Raw genomic sequence first — 17,933 nt, 5'->3', positions numbered from 1 at the left:
GACCAGGGTGTTCATAGGACGTCACTGCCTGTAACTCCTTTCCCATGTGTGGTGTAGATTGCCAGGCTGCCCCTAGCCATGCTGGGCAAGCCTGGAGACTTGGTTCCCATGCCACAGCTCCCATACCCATGTGTGGTGTCTGCAGTCCTGGGCTCAGTGCCCACGGCTTCTGTCCACACCTCAGCGGGGGTGTCCTCAGGAGGAGTCCAGATCCCCAGAGCCTGAACTCTAGGTGAGTCTCCTTTATGGAAGAGAGCTGGGGTAGACAGGATCTGGTTAAAAACCGAGTCTGGTTTTTGGGAGGTCCTCTGGCAACTGTCCAATTATATTAAGAGTGGTTTTAAAAATTCAGTGGTTATAAGATTGAATCACAATTTTATGTATTTTTTTGGCTGCACGGCCTGCGGAATCTTAGTTCCCCAACCAGGGATTGAACTCTTGCCGCTGGCAGTGAAAGGCAGAGACCTAGCCACTGGACCACCAGGGAATTCCCTAGATGAATTATTTTCAAAGAGATAATTAGAAGCCTGAACCATACCGTCACCTGAGTTTGCTTACCATTAATGATTAAAATGTTGATAAATTTACAAGGTGGGGAGAGTTTGAGTGTATATTGCTGGTCATCCAGGCCAGGACATTCTGAAGGTCCCCTTTCAGCTAACTGTGAAATCGGCCTGCTGACATCAGTCAACTGCTAACCTATCTGCCTTATTCATGTCACCCACTTTTCCCTCCCACGGCTGTTGCCTGACTTTGCCTTTTAACAACCCCTGGAACAGATTCTGCTTTCCCAGAGATTCCTGGAACAACTCCTGTGACGTCACACAGAGGGAGAGCTAAAATTCTGATGTGTGTAAGTTGCTTCTGTCGTGTCCAACTCTTTGCAACCCCATGGACTGTAGCCTGCCAGTCTCCTCTGTCCATGGGATTCTCCAGGCAAGAATACTGAAATGAGTAGCCATTTCCTCCACCAGGGATCTTCCCGACCCAGGGATCAAACCCATGGGCTTTTGATCAACCCTTCCTATATTGCAGGCAGATTCTTTACCATTTGAGCCATAACTGGGGAAACCCATAACTCCAATAAAGAACTGCAAATTAAATTCTAGAAAAATCAATGAACGTAAATAAGGAGGAAAAGAGAAATCATAAAGGGACATGAAATTAAAACCACAAACATCAAGCTATAGATTCAATTTCAAACCTGTCAGTCATGCAACCAAGAGGGAGCAAACACTCCAAGCTCAAGACAGAAGTTGTCATCAGTTCAGTTCAGTCACTCAGTTGTGTCTGCTCTTTGAGATCCCATGGACTGTAGCATGCGTCCATCACCAACTCCCAGAGATTGCTCAAACTCATGTCCATCGAGTTGTTGATGCCATCCAACCATTTCATCCTGTTGTCCCTTTCTCCTGCCTTCAATCTTTCCCAGCAACAGGGCTTTTCTAAAGAGTCAGTTCTTTGCATCAGGTGGCCAAAGTATTGGAGTTTCAGCATCAGTCCTTCCAATGAATGTTCAGGATTGATTTCCTTTAGGATGGACTGGTTTGATTTCCTTGCAGTCCAAGGGACTCTCAAGAGTCTTCAATACTACAGTTCAAAAGCATCAGTTCTTCAGTGTTCAGCTTTCTTTATGGTCCAGCTCTCACATTCATACATGACTACTGGAAAAACTATAGCTTTGACTAGATGGACCTTTGTCAGTAAAGTAATATCTCTGCTTTTTAATATGCTGTAGAGTTTTGTCATAGCTTTTCTTCTAAGGAGCAAGCACCTTTTAATTTCGTGGCTGCAGTCACCATCTGCAGTGATTTGGAAGCCCAAGAAAATAAAGTTTGTCACTGTTTTCATTGTTTCCCCATCTATTTGGCATGAAGTGATGGGACCGGGTGTCATGATCTTCGTTTTATGAATGTTGAGTTTTAAGCCAGCTTTTTCACTCTATTCTTTTACTTTCACCAAGAAGCTCTTTATTTCCTCTTTGCTTTCTGCCATAAGGTTAGTATCATCTGCATATTTGAGAATACTATTTCTCCCTGCAATCTTGATTCCAGCTTGTGCTTCATCCAGCCTGGCATGTCACATGATGTACTCTGCATATAAGTTAAATAAGCAGGGTGACAATATATAGCCTTGACGTACTCCTTTCCCAATTTGTAACCAGTCCATTGGTCCATGTACAGTTCTAACTGTTGCTTCTTGACCTGCATACAGATTTCTCAGGAGGCAGGTAAGCTGTTCTGATATTCCCATCTCTTTAAGAATTTTCCACAATTTGTCGTGATCCACACAGTCAAAGGCTTTAGTGTAGTCAATGAAGCAGAAGTAGATGTTTTTCTGGAATTCTCTTGCTTTTTCTATAATCCAACGGATGTTGGCAATTTGATCTCTTATTCCTTTGCCTTTTCTAAATCCAGCTTGAACATCTGGAAGTTCTCGGTTCACGTACTATTGAAGTTGTCATAAAAGAGAAAAAAATCAAGATCATTTCTAAAGCATACTATCCACAGGAGCTTCCTGTTACAGACAGAGCTGGTGCAAAGTGTAGACGGGAAGATGCACGCAGGCAGCAGTGAGTGTGCCTGGCAAGGGGATGCTCCATCAGCATCGCAGAGCAGGGCTGTCTACGCCAAGAGCAGAAGCACCTGTGTTCACAGCAACTTCCTTCATAGCTGCCCCAAACTGGCTGCAGCCTTTCCACTGGTAAGAGGCAAAGCCCACACTAGACCCCAAATCCCAAACAGGGGGCATGACCAGTGGATTCACTGTGGGCAAAGTATGAAGAAAAAACCAAAACAGCGATTGCCTCTGTTGGATGGACCCGGGCAGGAGGGGTGGCCCACCAAAGAGCAGGAGAAAACTTTCTGGAAAACGATGCTCTAGACCAACCTCCAGGCTCCAATGCCTGATGATCCGAGGTGGAGCTGATATAATAATAATAGAAACAAAGTGCGTGATCAATGTAATGTACACTTTATCTCCATCCCTCCCCACTGAGGTCTGTAGCAAAGTTGTCTTCCAGGAAACCGGTCCCTGGTGCCGAAAAGGCTGGGGACCATGGTTTAGACCTTGACAGGACTTTGGGTTACTTGGGCATATACATTCTTCAAAGTTAAAAGGTATGCAGTTTTCTCTCTGTGAAAGCTTGCCTCAACATGTAAACAAACATGAGCTTTATTTTGTGAGCTGCCTGCTGAAGAGTTTAGGGGGGACGTACACTGATTTCACTGTGAAATCCATCAGAAGCAAGATGGGTGTACGGATGGAAAGGGGGTGGGGCTGAGGTGAAGCCAACCGGCAGCCTGTGAAGTGTGGGCTTTACATAGTTGTTACGTGCAGGATTTTCATGGTGGGTGCGCTTCTGTCAACTGTCGAGTTCACTCAGCTTTTCTGCAAGTTGGAAGTATTTCATAAATACTGGAGGGAAACCCCGGAGTTGCTCCCCTAAGCAGCAGGTGCCTGGCATGTTCTCTTCTCTCTGTCTCCTGCTCACGGCCCCTGGCTCCCTGCACTGAGACGCCTCTAGCCTTCCTTCACTCCACCTGGCTGTCCGTCTCCTGGACCCAGGTCCCCTCAGGCTCCCCATACCTAGGGGATCCCTGACCATTCGACCCCTCCAGTGCTGTTATCAGGGGCCACTGGTGGCCTCCTCGGACAAGGCTAGGTCTCCTCTGTCCACGGATCTGACTCCCTCGCACTTTGGTCCCATGCTTCCTGTTGTGTTTTGTAATTAGTGGTGTTTTGTGTCTCCAGGGGCCTGGGGCTATGTTTGTCCATGCCTGACACATAAAAGGTGTGCAACAATCAGTTTTGAATAAAACAAATGAAAATATCACCCTCTTTATCTGTATCTCACTTCTACATGACTGGTGTTGGGGTGTATAGGATCATGTTTTAATTTATTAAAACAGCAGGTATATCCCACTGGTGGGTCTCCCCACCCTGGACCCCCACACCTCACTTTATAAACTCAAGTCTCTGTCTATTCTTTCAGCCATTCAAGGTGTATTCCCTGGGCAGCCCCCTTCCTGCCTCAGCTTCCCAGACTACGTCCAGAGGACATGGATTAAGTGAATAAATGTCACTCCTATATTTGTGGTTAATCATGCTAACCTAACAGCCTAGAGGGCTCCACCTTCCAAAGAAAATGAAGACAGAGAACAGATAAAGAATTCCACTAAGTAGGGAATAACGCCAGTTTTCAATAAATTCCTTCTCTCCCATGCTTTGTTCCCCCAAATTGATGGCTTTGACTAGATGTCTCTTAGAAAAATTCTTAACTGCTATGTAATAAAATCTATTAGGGAATAATTCCAGTTCCCCCACATATAGATTTTTGTAGATATAGAATGTTTTATAGAATGTTTTAGGAGAATTATTCTCTCACACGTATTTTATTAAAAAGCCTAGCACTAACCATCCCTCTTCTTAAAGCAAAATTACTACCTGCAAGGGAGTAGCTGTTTTTGAAAGAAAGGAAGGGAAAAAAGCCCTTCCAACTGTGTCTTTCTGTATCTCATTATAAGTTGTTTGTTAAGTACTAAAGGGATAATGGGTAACAATGCATTTGTTAAATGACAAAACTTCAAATATGAAGATTCATTTACGGTTCCTTTCATAGCAGTGTGTGATTTTCTAAGTCTATTCAAAGTTTATAGATTTTATGATTTGCACACAGAATGTGAGGGCAGAGAGGAAACTTTTGCTATCAAGTTTAGAAAAAATAGCAAAGATGAAGGCGGAATTGTACACAAAACTTCTCTAAACTTTTGGGATGAACAGAAGCTGTGATTTCTAAAATGGCCAGACTGTAGGGGCATGCGGCCCCTGGGACTCACAGGGACTCACTCACGGTGTGCAAGGACCAGCCCAGACACCGCTCTTGTCAACCAGCTCCGGGATCGAGTTACCAGTAACGAGCTACAATCCAATGGCCATTTTCCACCCTCACCATGTCTCGTCCAGGCAGTTTAGCTGTGAACTGTCTTGGCCACACACACCTAGAACCTCACGTCTGTCTCTGTTTTCTTGGCATTCCTGAGGTGTCATTGGTAAGTGAACCTACACCAGATGCACCTTGGACACTGAGAGGTCACGGAGAGTGAAGGGTGACGCAAGTCGGGCAGGGAAGCCTCACCTGAGTGCAGGTCACACTGAGATCAGAGACCACTCACCTGTGCAGGCGCATGTGCTAGCTCAGCATCAACTCCCATGCAGGATGTGATAGGAAATGAAACACAGGCTAAGCTTAGGAGAACAAGCTACGGTGACCTATTAAAGGAAAACCCTAGTAATCCTTGTTATTGTTCAGAACTGCTACAATTACAAAGTGGCAGCATCTTTTAGCAGACAAATAGCACTTGGCTCTAACAGGAGGAATCAGGGAAGCCCTGATTGCTTACCCAGAGGGTAAAGAATCTGCCTGAAATGTAGGAGCCACAGGAGTGAAGGGTGACATCCTGCATGGGAGTTGATGCTGAGCCAGCACACACACCTGCACAGGTGAGTGGAATCTGACCTCAGTGTGACCTGGGCTAAGATGACCCTTCCCTGCCTGACTTGCTGTCACCCTTCACACTCGAACCCTTCGCTGCTGCTTTGGATAATAGTTGACGTCACGCGAATCACGGCTTATATTTTCTCTAACATGTATCCACCCATCCTTCCCCTCCCCCATCAACCCAGCTCATTTTGGCTTACATCACAGTAGCTACAGACTTCAGATTGCTTTGTCCCTAAACATTTCACCATGCATGCCATTAATGAGAGTTCCATATTTCATTTATGTTTCTTTTTCGATATGGAGTGAAATGTAAAAATCTTAGGTGTGACAACGGCAGACCCCTGTGTGAGGCAGCCCCCTGTCCAGACAGTGAACATGCCCCAGAAGTCCCCTCACTGCCCACTCCAGTACCCGTCACCAGCCAGGCAAACACCCTGATAATTTTTTCAAACTGTCCATTGGTTTGGCTTCTCCTGGAATGTCACATAAATGGAATTGTACACAAAGTATGTCCTCTATCATGTGAGTTTCTTTCTACTCGGCATGCTTTCGAGATTCATCCGCTGCCTGTGTTAGCAGCTCGCTCCTTTTCATTGTTGAATAGAATTCCATGACACAGAGATACCTGTCTGGTGTTGGTCACCTGGGCTGTGGGTTTGGCCTACTGTGAACCCTGTTATAAGCCTTTGGTCCTCTTAGATAACCCCTAGGAGAGAAAAACTGAGCCAAAGGGTGGTGTGTGTTTGATTTTCTTTTTGATAACAATGTGACTGTTGTCCATCAGGAACTTATGGGTGGAACAGCAATTCTCAAGCGGGGTCCATCATTAACACAGATTCCTGGCCCTCCACCCACTGACTCAGGAGCTCTCTGAGAGGGGCCCGAGGGAGCTGTAGGTTTCAGAAGTTTCTCCAAATAATTCTGATGAGGGGCCATGTTTGGAGACCACTGGCCATTCAGCTGGATTGGGTTCTGACTCTTGAGACCAGCTGGATTGGGTTCCAAAAGCCAGTTGCTTAACCACCCTACACTGGCAAGTACTTGAACCTGTAAATTGAGAGTCACGGTAGTGACCACTTCCTAGGGTTGCAGGGAACACGAAAGCTTCATAAATGCCCAGCGCTTAGCGTCTGACCACAAAGCACAGAACACACTGCTACATTATCAGAACCAACTGACCTGTCCATGCAGCCCTGGTCAAGGGTTCAGCTCAACTCCAGCTGTGACGCTGGTCATGGGTGCTCAGCCCTTGGGGAATAGGGAGGAGCACATCAGAGTAGTTTCAAGTTCAATGCTACTTTGTCACAACTTTATCTGTGAACCAAGTCATCACTGCTGTGCCCAGGTCTCACCTGGGTTCTGTCTGCACTCCCAGGAGACGCGGGGAGTTCCTTGGGGTAATGGCTGTCAAGCAACTAGAGACCCACAAGGGACCAGAGAAGGACAAGAAACTGATGCCTGGAGCCCCAGTACAAAGATCTTCAGCAGAGAGACGAAGGGTGTATCTCAAGGTAGCACCTCAAAGCACCAAGCGATGAAACACCTTCCTTTCCCAAACTGATGGATGAATATAGAAAGGAAACTTGAGATGTATACAACAGCCAGCAAGCCAATATCGTGTCTTTGCATCTTTAAACAACATAAGCGCTCTCGGGTCACACTGGTCCCAAGACACACTCAAAAAGTGGGTGTGCACCTCTAAATTCTCACCATCTTGGAGAGCACTCAAGGAGCAGAAGAGAGCCAGCAGGAGGGTGCTCTCTGATTTCTTTAAAAATTATTGCAGACGTTTTCAGCCTCACAAGTTGGGAAAGTGAGGGACAAGCTCCTCAAACATCAAGAGCCCAGGAGCCAGCTTCTCTTACTTTTGGTCTTTCCTCATTCAGCCAGCCCTTCCACTACCAGTCAGACTCCAGGATCCTTTTTATGGAGGCTTGTACTTTAGAATTTATCCCACAATTTAAAATAAATTAGCCCAGTACACATTCTGCCGCCAGCATAATTCACGCCAACGGAAGTGATCTCAGGGCAATCACCCCTGCAGGATGTCTTTTAGCCAAATCCACTTAAAAGGATCATTCCAGGGGGATCCATGCAAACTTCAAGCATTTGTTTATAGAGGCACTCAACACATGAGTTAATTTGGAAGGTTCTTTAAAGAAATTAAAAACGGCTCTGTTCTATTAAAACACGCTGAGTTTTGGCGATGGCGGCTTGTTCACTCACTCCCTGCTCCTTGCAGAAGGTCAGCAGGTGAACTATGGTGAAGGAAGTAGTTGTCGATCCATTTCTGAAAAACTCCGGTCACGAGTGCTAACACCAGGTACATACTAGTGGTGAGTACTTCTGCAAACTGGAAGAAGTAAACCACATGGAATTTGCCAAATCACCATGTCCCCCCCCTCCCCCAGCACCCCCAGCACCACTGACTAGACCGCTTCCTTCTGATCTGGGCTGTAAGAAGCAAACGTGGACGCACTGATGGTGGCCAAGGACATGGGCATCCCCATGTCCTCCCACTGGGAGAGCTGATCTCTACTCGTCATTTTCAGGCCCACACGTGGCCGACAACACACAGACATTCCTGTGCACGAGGCTCAGCCATTTTGAGTTGCACTTCAATTACAAAGTGGCACGTTGACAAGTCCTTACCAGGTGGACCTGGCAGCTGGGAGACCCAGATGCTGGGTTTTGACGAATGCTGTTGGAGGACGAGCATTTCAAGGTGGATTTCTGGCTGGAAAATCGAGGGTACAGGACAGGTTAAACTGCCAAAGAGCTGCCGTGTCAGCTGGCAGCTCATTTCCCTCTGAGGCTTGTCCTGGGAGGAACAGTGAAGAGTAAGGGTCGGGAAAGCACGGTAGGCTCAGCTCTTTAAAGGGCATGTGTCTGTGCTCAGATGCTCTGGCCATGTCTGACTCTTTGCGACCCTATGTGACTATAGCATTCTCCAGGCAAAAATACCTGAGTGGGTTGTCATTTTCTCCTCCAGGGGATCTTCCAGACCCAAGGATTGAACCCATGTCTCCTGCGTCTCCTGCATTTCAGGCAGATTCTTTATCACTAGTGCCACCTACAAAGCCTTGTTTAAAGGATGGGTCGGGTAAGTTAGTCACTAAGTCATGTCCGACTCTTGTGACCCCATGGACCTTAGCCCACCAGGCTCCTCTGTCCATGGGGTTCTCCAGGCAAGAATACTGGAGTGGGGTGCCATGTCCTTCTTCTGTTTAAAGGGCTGCTGCTGCTACTAAGTCACTTCAGTTGTGTCCAACTCTGTGTGACCCCATAGACAGCAGCCCACCAGGCTCCCCCATCCCTGGGATTCTCCAGGCAAGAACACTGAAGTGGGTTGCCATTTCCTTCTCCAATGCATGAAAGTGAAAAGTGAAAGTGAAGTCGCAGGTGGACCTAAATCAAGAGTCTGGGATGAACTTATACACATTACTGTATATAAGATAGATAAACAACAAGGACCTACTGTAGAGCACAGGGAACTCTACTCAATATTCTGCAATAAACTAAATGGGAAAAGAATTTGAAAAAAATAGATATATGTAAGGAGAAGGAAATTGCAACCCACTCCAGTATACTTGTTTGCAAAGTATCCAGTTGCAAAGATTCAGACATGACTGAGCCATTAACACAGATACATGTATATGCATAACTGAATCACTTTGCCATATACCTGAAACTAACACAACACTGTGAATCAACTAAAGTCCAACATACAAGAAAAAAGGGAAAAAAAAAAAAAGGCAAGCTGAGACATGCTCTCTGGGTTGTCTCCCTAAAATCTTGTTCCCCTTTATGTTGTTGTTGTTCAGTCACTAAGTGTGTCCAACTCTTTGTGACCTCATAGGCTGCAGCACACCAGACTTCTCTGTCCTTCACTATCTACTGGAGTTTGCTTAAATTCATGTCCACTGAGTCGGTGATGCTATCTAATCATCTTATCTTATCCTCTGTCATCCCCTTCTCCTCCTGCCTTCAATCTTTCCCAGCATCAGGGGCTTTTTTTGCTCTTTGAATCAGGTGGCCAAAGTACTGGAGCTTCAGTGAAGTCAGGGGGTTGGCACATTGACCACCTTTGTCTGCAGTAGGTCAGTGATCATTAGAGTGCTGCATTCGACCTACCAGCTGCAATCTGACCTGCCTTCTCCACTGTGGGAACATGAGGGTGGCTGGGGGTCCCAGCAGGGACTGGACGGCAAGTGACTATGACCCATCACAGCCTGGTGACCCATTCCAAACCTGGGCTGAGGGGCTGCTGTGCAGATAAGCCTGTTTATAGCTCCAGGAAATATCTGCGGTGTATGAACTTTACAGCATGATATGAGGGAGAAGGAGAATGAGAGAACACAGCAGAATTAGACGTGTTGCCTTCAGCTGGGTTTCTTCAATGTGTTTTGTGGATTTTTCTGGTTCATAAAATTTCACATATGAAAAGAATTGCCCATCATGGAGGCAAATACTTGGCATTCCTCTTTGGAAAGTGGCACATCCTGGCTTTCTGTGCCTCAATCCTCAGAATGGTTTAAGCACATGAGCTGGTGCATCTGTGGTTTGTAGGTCCAGGTATAGACAGAGGAAACTGTGCTGAGTTCCTTGGTTGATCCTCTCGATTGGAGAGAACCCAGGGTCTCTGCCCCTATGGGGCCCAGGACTGACAGGGGAGCAACCCAGTGGCTGTTTCCAGTGACTGTGGCTGGTGGGCAGGGGGCATGTCGCTGAAACCTCCACTTGGCAGCTGGTGGGAGGAACGGGGTCCAGCTCTGGGCACTGAGGCAGGGACAGCTGCCTGGCCCCAGATGGGCAGTGGTATGTAGCCCATTCTAATTCATTCCACAGCCGCTCTGCCCTTGGCTACAGCCAGTGGTCTCCTTGAACAATGGCACAGAGCAGCTTCACCGAGGCCCTGGACAACAAGCGCTATCATGGGGACCTTGCACCTGCTCACACCTGGGCAGTGTGTAGTGGAAACCTATTCCCTGAGGTCGGCCCCCCCAGCTGTACATTCCCAGGACCCAACACAGTCCCCAGGCTCAGGCACATTTGTGGATGGGATCCATAAATATGAAGAGTCTGGTGTGCTAGCCTCAACCTCCATGCCATGGGATATTCTGGATGAGGCTGTGGGGCTGTGATCCACAGGAACTATTCAAGACCCAGCCAGAGAGAGAGAGTGAGGAAAGAGTGAGAGTAAATGGGCAGGCTTCTCTGTCGCCTTGTAATTATGTTAGAGAAGTAAACTGAACACAGTCCCCATCAGGGAGATCTTCAGAAGCTCAAGGCTGCCAACAACATCCTGCATGAAACAGGGGTACTGACTTCAATTGTGAAGAACCCAAATCCTTGGCCAAAATCATCAAAATGGAGTGTGGCGTGCCAACTCATTTCATGAAAGGAAGCCACCCACTGGAAAAGGATGAACTTATTTCTTAGCACGGTCTGGTCTACCGTATATATATATTTTTTCATGCCTAGTTCCTGGGTACTGCCCAAGAGTCTTTTCTTAACCCCAGGAGGCAGCACGGACGACTCTGTGCTCTGATCTGATCAGATCTGCTCTGAAAAGAGAAGAGATAAGACAGGTGCCAGGAGGCTTTGAGGGGCAGTGATTAGGAGCTGGCTCCTTACCATGAGGAAGAGAGCTTAGATCCTGGCTGTGCTGCTCTGCAAGTGACTTCACCTCTCTGTGCTCCCAGTGGGCAGCATCAGGACACCCCTTTCCCAGGGTTGGTCTTCAGGTTGTCATGAGAATGGATGTGATACCTTTCCAGGGTGCCCGCCAGGGCAGGTGTGCCAGCAGATACAGGCGACTAAAATTACTGAGGACAGATTATGGGCAAAGCCAGCCCAGGGTCTCAGGCTGCTTACTGCCTGTTGGCGGTGACAAAAGGAACATGAGCTGGAGCACCCATGGTGGCAAGTTAGTGGAAGATGAGCAGGGCTGATGAAGAAGGGAGCAGAATGGACTGTGATGGCAGGACTCCTCCACTGTGGACGCTCTGAGCTGAGGGTCCAGAGGAGCAGAACTGCCCAGTAAGGTGGTCGTCAAAGGCTGTACAGAGGAGGTGGGAGCTGAGTGGGTCTAAAGAGTTAGTAGAATCTCAGGAAAGACAAGAGTGCACAGCTTGGAAACGGGAATACTAGGGTGAAAGAAGACACAGTGGCTGTGTTTTATTCGCGGGGAGGATGCAGTGGGGGCTACTGTCTGGAGAGGCCACGCTGGACTGGCCAGCCCAGTGGAGTCGTGAGGAGCACAGATGTGGAGGCTGTTGGCTGGCCATTCCCTGTAGTGTGACATATCTCAACTGCTCTGTGAAGTTGAAACAGACCAGTTGTTTTCATGAGCATCTGCTTATGAATAACAGAAAGGCAAACCGGGGACAGACACACACAAATATTTTGAGAAGTGTTGGTATGAGTGCATTTCGGCGTCATTCTGCTGCCAGATCTCTGATAACACCTGGCATGCTCAGGGCCCTGCAGCATCCTTCCTCTGTTAATCTGCATTTTGCAGCACAGGCGGCTGTGGCACAGAGAATCCAGCCACCGGAATACGCAGGTGCAGTGGGGCCAAAGGAAGCCGAATTCCAGAGGCTCTGAAGCAACGGGCTCAGTTCCTGAAAAACAAAGCCTCAGACCCTTGCTTGGGACTAGCCAGCTGGACCTCGAGAGGGAGATGGAAAAAGAGATGAGCAAGGAGACACAGAGTCATGGATATGGATGGACCTGCAGCAGAATCACCTGAGAACACTGTATAACTAAAAATGCATGAGCACTTTGCAGAATTTGAAAAGCATTTGCTGAAGTAGTTTGGTTTCTAGGGAGGGGAAAAAGCATTTTTGTGCTTTCTTTTACACACAGAAATGCACAGAGAGCTAGGATGAGAAACAAACTATGTCTTGTTTTAACTTGCTATTGCATTTTTAGCATCAAATTAGCCCCCTAAGCTGTTGTTGATGCCGACAGCCAGCACATTTTAGCCTAGGCTGTGCTTCAGAAGGGAGGCTGCTTGACTGAATGGTGTGGTTTTTGCTTACTCAAGCTTTGCACACCCTGGAAGGACATGCCTACTGTATACACCTAGGACATCGTTGCAATGCACCTGTGTGAGTGCCTGGACAGCAGAGGGGTTTAAAGAGACGCACCTCCTCTAGATGTGTGAGGGCAGCAGAGCCAGGAACTTGACAACTACTGCATGATCGGGCTGGAATCATGAGATTTTTACATGCACAGCACTTCATGGTTTCCGGAGCACTTTCACAGCAATGTGTGGACTAAGGCTTCTCCACCCCAGCCCCATTCCTCCACTCTGGGGCCACATCACTCTCTGCTGGGGGGCATCCTGCCTCCATTGGCCACCCCACCCTGAGTCTAGTAGCAGCCTGCCACCCCACCCCAGCTGTAACAACCAAAACTGCCTCCTGACCTTGCCAAACATTCCCTGCGGGGGGGTGGGTGTGGGGGTGGGCAAAACTCTGGTTGAGAATGGCATGAGTTTACTCATGATGCTCTGTGTCTGGGGGTAGAGATTTGGCATTGAGAGACTTGAGTTTTAGACCAAGGTGGTCACTGCCTTATACTGACCTCTGGCCAAATTTCTCAGACTGTGTGCACTTGGGTTCATCCATTTGGGGAACTGACGGATAATTCAGAAAAAATCTGCCTTGGGAGTGGGATGAACTTAGCCCTGGGATAAGTATTGCTCTAGTCCTGCCTCTTACAAAGGACCAAACTATTTCCAGATGAGTTACCTGTGCACCAGAACAAAGATCGAGATTATTAATAGGTACACAGAAATGCCCACATCCACCAAAACAAAACTCGAAATATCTGGCATCCAATGAAAACACCAAACATACAGGGAAGCAGGAAAATATGACCCATAATAAGAAGAAAGAGCAATCAATAAAGAGGTCAAAGTGAGAGCTGGTTGACAAGGACAGTAAAAAGTTATATCTCTATCCTGCATGTTCAAGTAGGTAGAGGAAAGCATAACCATGATAAGACACAAAAATGAACCATATCAAAGTTATACAGATGAAAACTACAGCATTTGAGATGAAAAATATATTTGATGGGATGCATAGATTGGACACCATGGAGAAATATTGAACCTGAAGATATACTAATAGAAAGTATCCAAAATGAAATACACGGAAAAATAGAATTAATGGGGCAAAGAGTCAGTGAGCTACAGGACAACTCTGAGTGGCCTGATAGGCATGTAATTATACTCTCCAAAGGAGATGGTGCCAGAGGGACAAGAATATTTGAAGAAATAATGACCATGAGTTCCCAAATTTGATAAATACTGTAAATAAAAAGATTCAAGAAGCTCAATAAAAGAACCTCAAACAAAAGAAATATCAAGAAAACTAGACCAAGGCAGCTTATGATCAAACTGTTTAGAACCACTGATAAAGAGAAAAATCTTAAAAGTATGTGGGGGGGGGGTTAGTGCATTATATCATTAGATTAGAACAAAGTTAAGAAGGATGGCAGACTTCTTGTCAGAAATGGTGCAAGCCAGAAATCGTTGGGACAGTATTTTTCAAGTATTTAAAGACCAAAAAAAGTCAAAAACTTCCAAGTTAGAATTCTACATCAAGCAAAAATGGCAAAATATAGACTTCCTTAGAATACAAATGCTGTAAGAATTCATCACTAGTAGACATGCACCATAATGAATGTTACAGGAGGTCCTCATGACAGAGGAAAATGGCACCAGAAAGAAGTCTGGATTTACACAAAGGAATGACAAGTCCCCAAAATGGGACAGCTCTTCCAATTTTATCTCTATTTAAATGATAAACAAAATATAGTTTATCTCTGTTATGCATTATCACATTACCATAGTTTCTTGCTTCTGTGTCTGTTGACTCTGGTCTTTGACCCCTGGACAGAGGAAAGTAATGCATATTCGTTTTATATCCTTAGCAGAAACATGGAACCTGGCACACATCAGACACTTCACTGTTTGCAGATGACATGATCTTCTATATAGAAAACCCTAAAGACTCCCCCAGAAAATTACTAGAGCTAATCAATGAATATAGTAAAGTTGCAGGATATAAAATTAACACACAGAAAGCCCTTGCATTCCTATCCACTAACAATGAGAAAACAGAAAGAGAAATTAAGGAAACAATGACATTCACCATTGCAATGAAAAGAATAAAATACTTAGAAATAAATCTGCCCAAAGAAACAAAAGACCTATATATAGAAAACTATAAAACACTGATGAAAGAAATCAAAGATGACACAAATAGATGGAGAAATATACCATGTTCCTGGATCAGAAGAATCAATATAGTAAAAATGAGTATACTACCCCAAAGCAATCTATAGATTCAATGCAATCCCTATCAAGCTACCAATGGTATTTTTCACAGAGCTAGAACAAATAATTTCACAATTTGTATGGAAATACAAAAAACCTTGAATAGCCAAAGAAATCTTGAGAAAGAAGAATGGAACTGGAGGAATCAATCTGCCTGACTTCAGACTATACTACAAAGCTACAGTCATCAAGACAGTATGGTACTGGCACAAAGACAGAAATATAGATCAATGGAACAAAATAGAAAGCCCAGAGATAAATCCAAGTGCCTATGGACACCTTATCTTTGACAAAGGAGGCAAGAATATACAATGGAGAAAAGATAATCTCTTTAAGTGGTGCTGGAAAAACTGGTCAACCACTTGTAAAAGAATGAAACTAGAACACTTTCTAACACTGTACACAAAAATAAACTCAAAATGGATTAAATATCTAAACATAAGACCAGAAACTATAAAACTCCTAGAAGAAAACATAGGCGAAACACTCTCTGACATAAATCACAGCAGGATCCTCTATGACCCACCTCCCAGAGTAATGGAAATAAAAGCAAAAATAAACAAAAGGGACGTAATTAAACTTAAATGTTTTTGTACAATGAAGGAAACTACAAGCAAGGTGAAAAGACAGCTTTCAAAATGGGAGAAAATAATAGCAAACAAAGCAACTGACAAAGAATATCAAAAATATACAAGCAGCTCCTGCAGCTCAATTCCAGAAAATAAATGATGCAATCAAAAAATGGGCCAAAGAACTAAACAGACATTTCTCCAAAGAAGACATACAGATGGCTAACAAACACATGAAAAGGTTTTCAACATCACTCATTATCAGAGAAATGCAAATCAAAACCACGATGAGGTACCATCTCATGCCAGTCAGAATGGCTGCTATCAAACAGTCTACAAACAATAAATTCTGGAGAGGGTGTGGAGAAATGGGAACCCTCTTACACTGTTGGTAGGAATGCAAACTAGTGCAGCCACTATGGAGAACAGTGTGGAGATTCCTTAAAAAACTGCAAATAGAACTGCCTTATGACCCAGCAATCCCACTGCTGGGCATACACACCGAGGAAACCAGAATTGAAAGAGACACATGTACCCCAGTGTTCATCGCAGCACTGTTTACAATAGCCAGGACATGGAAGCAACCTAGATGTCCATTGGCAGACGAATGGATAAGAAAGCTATGGTACATATACACAATGGAATATTACTCAGCCATTAAAAATAATGCATTTGAATCAGTTCTAATGAGGTGGATGAAACTGGAGCCTATTATACAGAGTGAAGTAAGTCAGAAAGAAAACACCAATACAGTATACTAACACATATGTATGGAATTTATAAAGATGGTAACGATGACCCTGTATGCGAGAACTCAAAAGAGACCCAGATGTAAAGAACAGTCCTTTGGACTCTGTGGGAGAAGGCAAGGGTAGGATGATTTGAGAGAATATCACTGAAACATGTATATTATCACATTGTGACACAGATCACCCGCCAGGTTCAATGCAAGAGACAGGGTGCTCAGTGCTGGTGCACTGGGATGACCCTGAGGGATGGTTTGGGGAGGGAGGTGGGAGGCAGGTTCAGCATGGGGAACACATATATATGCATGGCTGATTCATGTCAATGTATGGCAAAAACCACTACAATATTGTAAAGTAATTAGCCTCCAATTAAAATAAATACATAATTTAAAAAAATAGGAAAAAAATGTACTATTAGAAATTAAAAAAAAAAATGTCTGATGGACTAACATACACTTGGGGCTTCCCAGGTGGCGCTAGTGGTGAAGAACCTGCCTGCTGATGCAGGAGACATAAGAGACTCGGGTTCAGTCCCTGGGTTGGAAAGATCCCCTGGAGGAGGGCATGGCAACACACTCCAGTATTCTCGCCCGGGGAACCTCATGGACAGAGGAGCCTAGTGGGCTACAGTCCATGGGGTTACAGACTCAGACATGACTGGAAGTGATTTAGCACAGCACAGAACATTAGCATACACTTGGTGCAGGCCCCATGCACATCCTTGTGGACAAGAGTAATATATGATGCATCACACCTGGATGATCTGCTGGATGGCAACCAGATTCAGCCCTGGGTATCCAACAGTCACATTGTTATGGGCTGACCCCTAACCCCTGTGATGTATATTGTGTAATGGTATTTGGAGGCAAGTCTTTGGGAGATCATTAGGTTTAAGATGAGGTCTTGAAGAGGTGCCCTAATAATGGAATTAGTATCCTCATAAGAGGAGGAAGAAATGTCAGAGCCTCTGTCTCTGCCATGTGAGGACATGCCCCAAAACTCGCATCTGCAAGCCAGGAGGACAGTTCTCAACAGGAGCCCAATCTTCCAGCATCTTGATCTTAGACTTCAGCCCCCACACCTGTGTGAAACTGTCTGCAGTTTGAGCCCCCTAGTCTATCGTATTTTGTTACCACAGCCTGGACACACTAAGATCCATATAAAATGACATGTCCTGTTGTCACGTTTGAGACAGAGCAGAATCCCCACTGCTCCACTGTGTCCACAACTGTCCCCAAGCTGAGGGCCACTTGGGCACTAGTTTGGAGGATGAACACCCAGCTCTGGCCTGGCTGCCTGGATTCTCCTGCCCTGGCACAGACAATGGCTCCTAACATTTCTTCCGCGCGACTGCTCTCCCGTGCATACCATGCTTGTGGTAAGCAGTGGGCATGGCATCTGGATGTCTGGACCCAAATACTTGAGGAGATTCTTCTTTATTGTCTGCGGTGCCAGTTACAGCTCTCAATTTAGAGGCATATTTTTGTGCTCTGAGCAGTTCCGATCCCTGCCAGCAGACGGGAGGAAATGTCACTCCTTGTACGATTACAGACAGCATCAGCTCCCGTCTTACAGGAGTTATATTTACATCTCATAAACGATGTTGGTGCTTTATTTTAAACAACGAAAGCTCTGTGTCTGGGGGTAGGACTGGGAGAAAGGAATTAGCCCATGAAAACTCCTACAGAATTGAAAGGTTCTGCTTGAGAATACTACCTCTTAAAGCTTTCACCCAGCAACAGGGTTGTAAACTGCTCCAGGAG

Source organism: Oryx dammah, unplaced genomic scaffold (assembly GCF_014754425.2).
Source record: "Oryx dammah isolate SB20612 unplaced genomic scaffold, SCBI_Odam_1.1 HiC_scaffold_10, whole genome shotgun sequence".
In the NCBI taxonomy this organism is placed as follows: domain Eukaryota; kingdom Metazoa; phylum Chordata; class Mammalia; order Artiodactyla; family Bovidae; genus Oryx; species Oryx dammah.
This window is presented reverse-complemented; position numbering follows the sequence as displayed.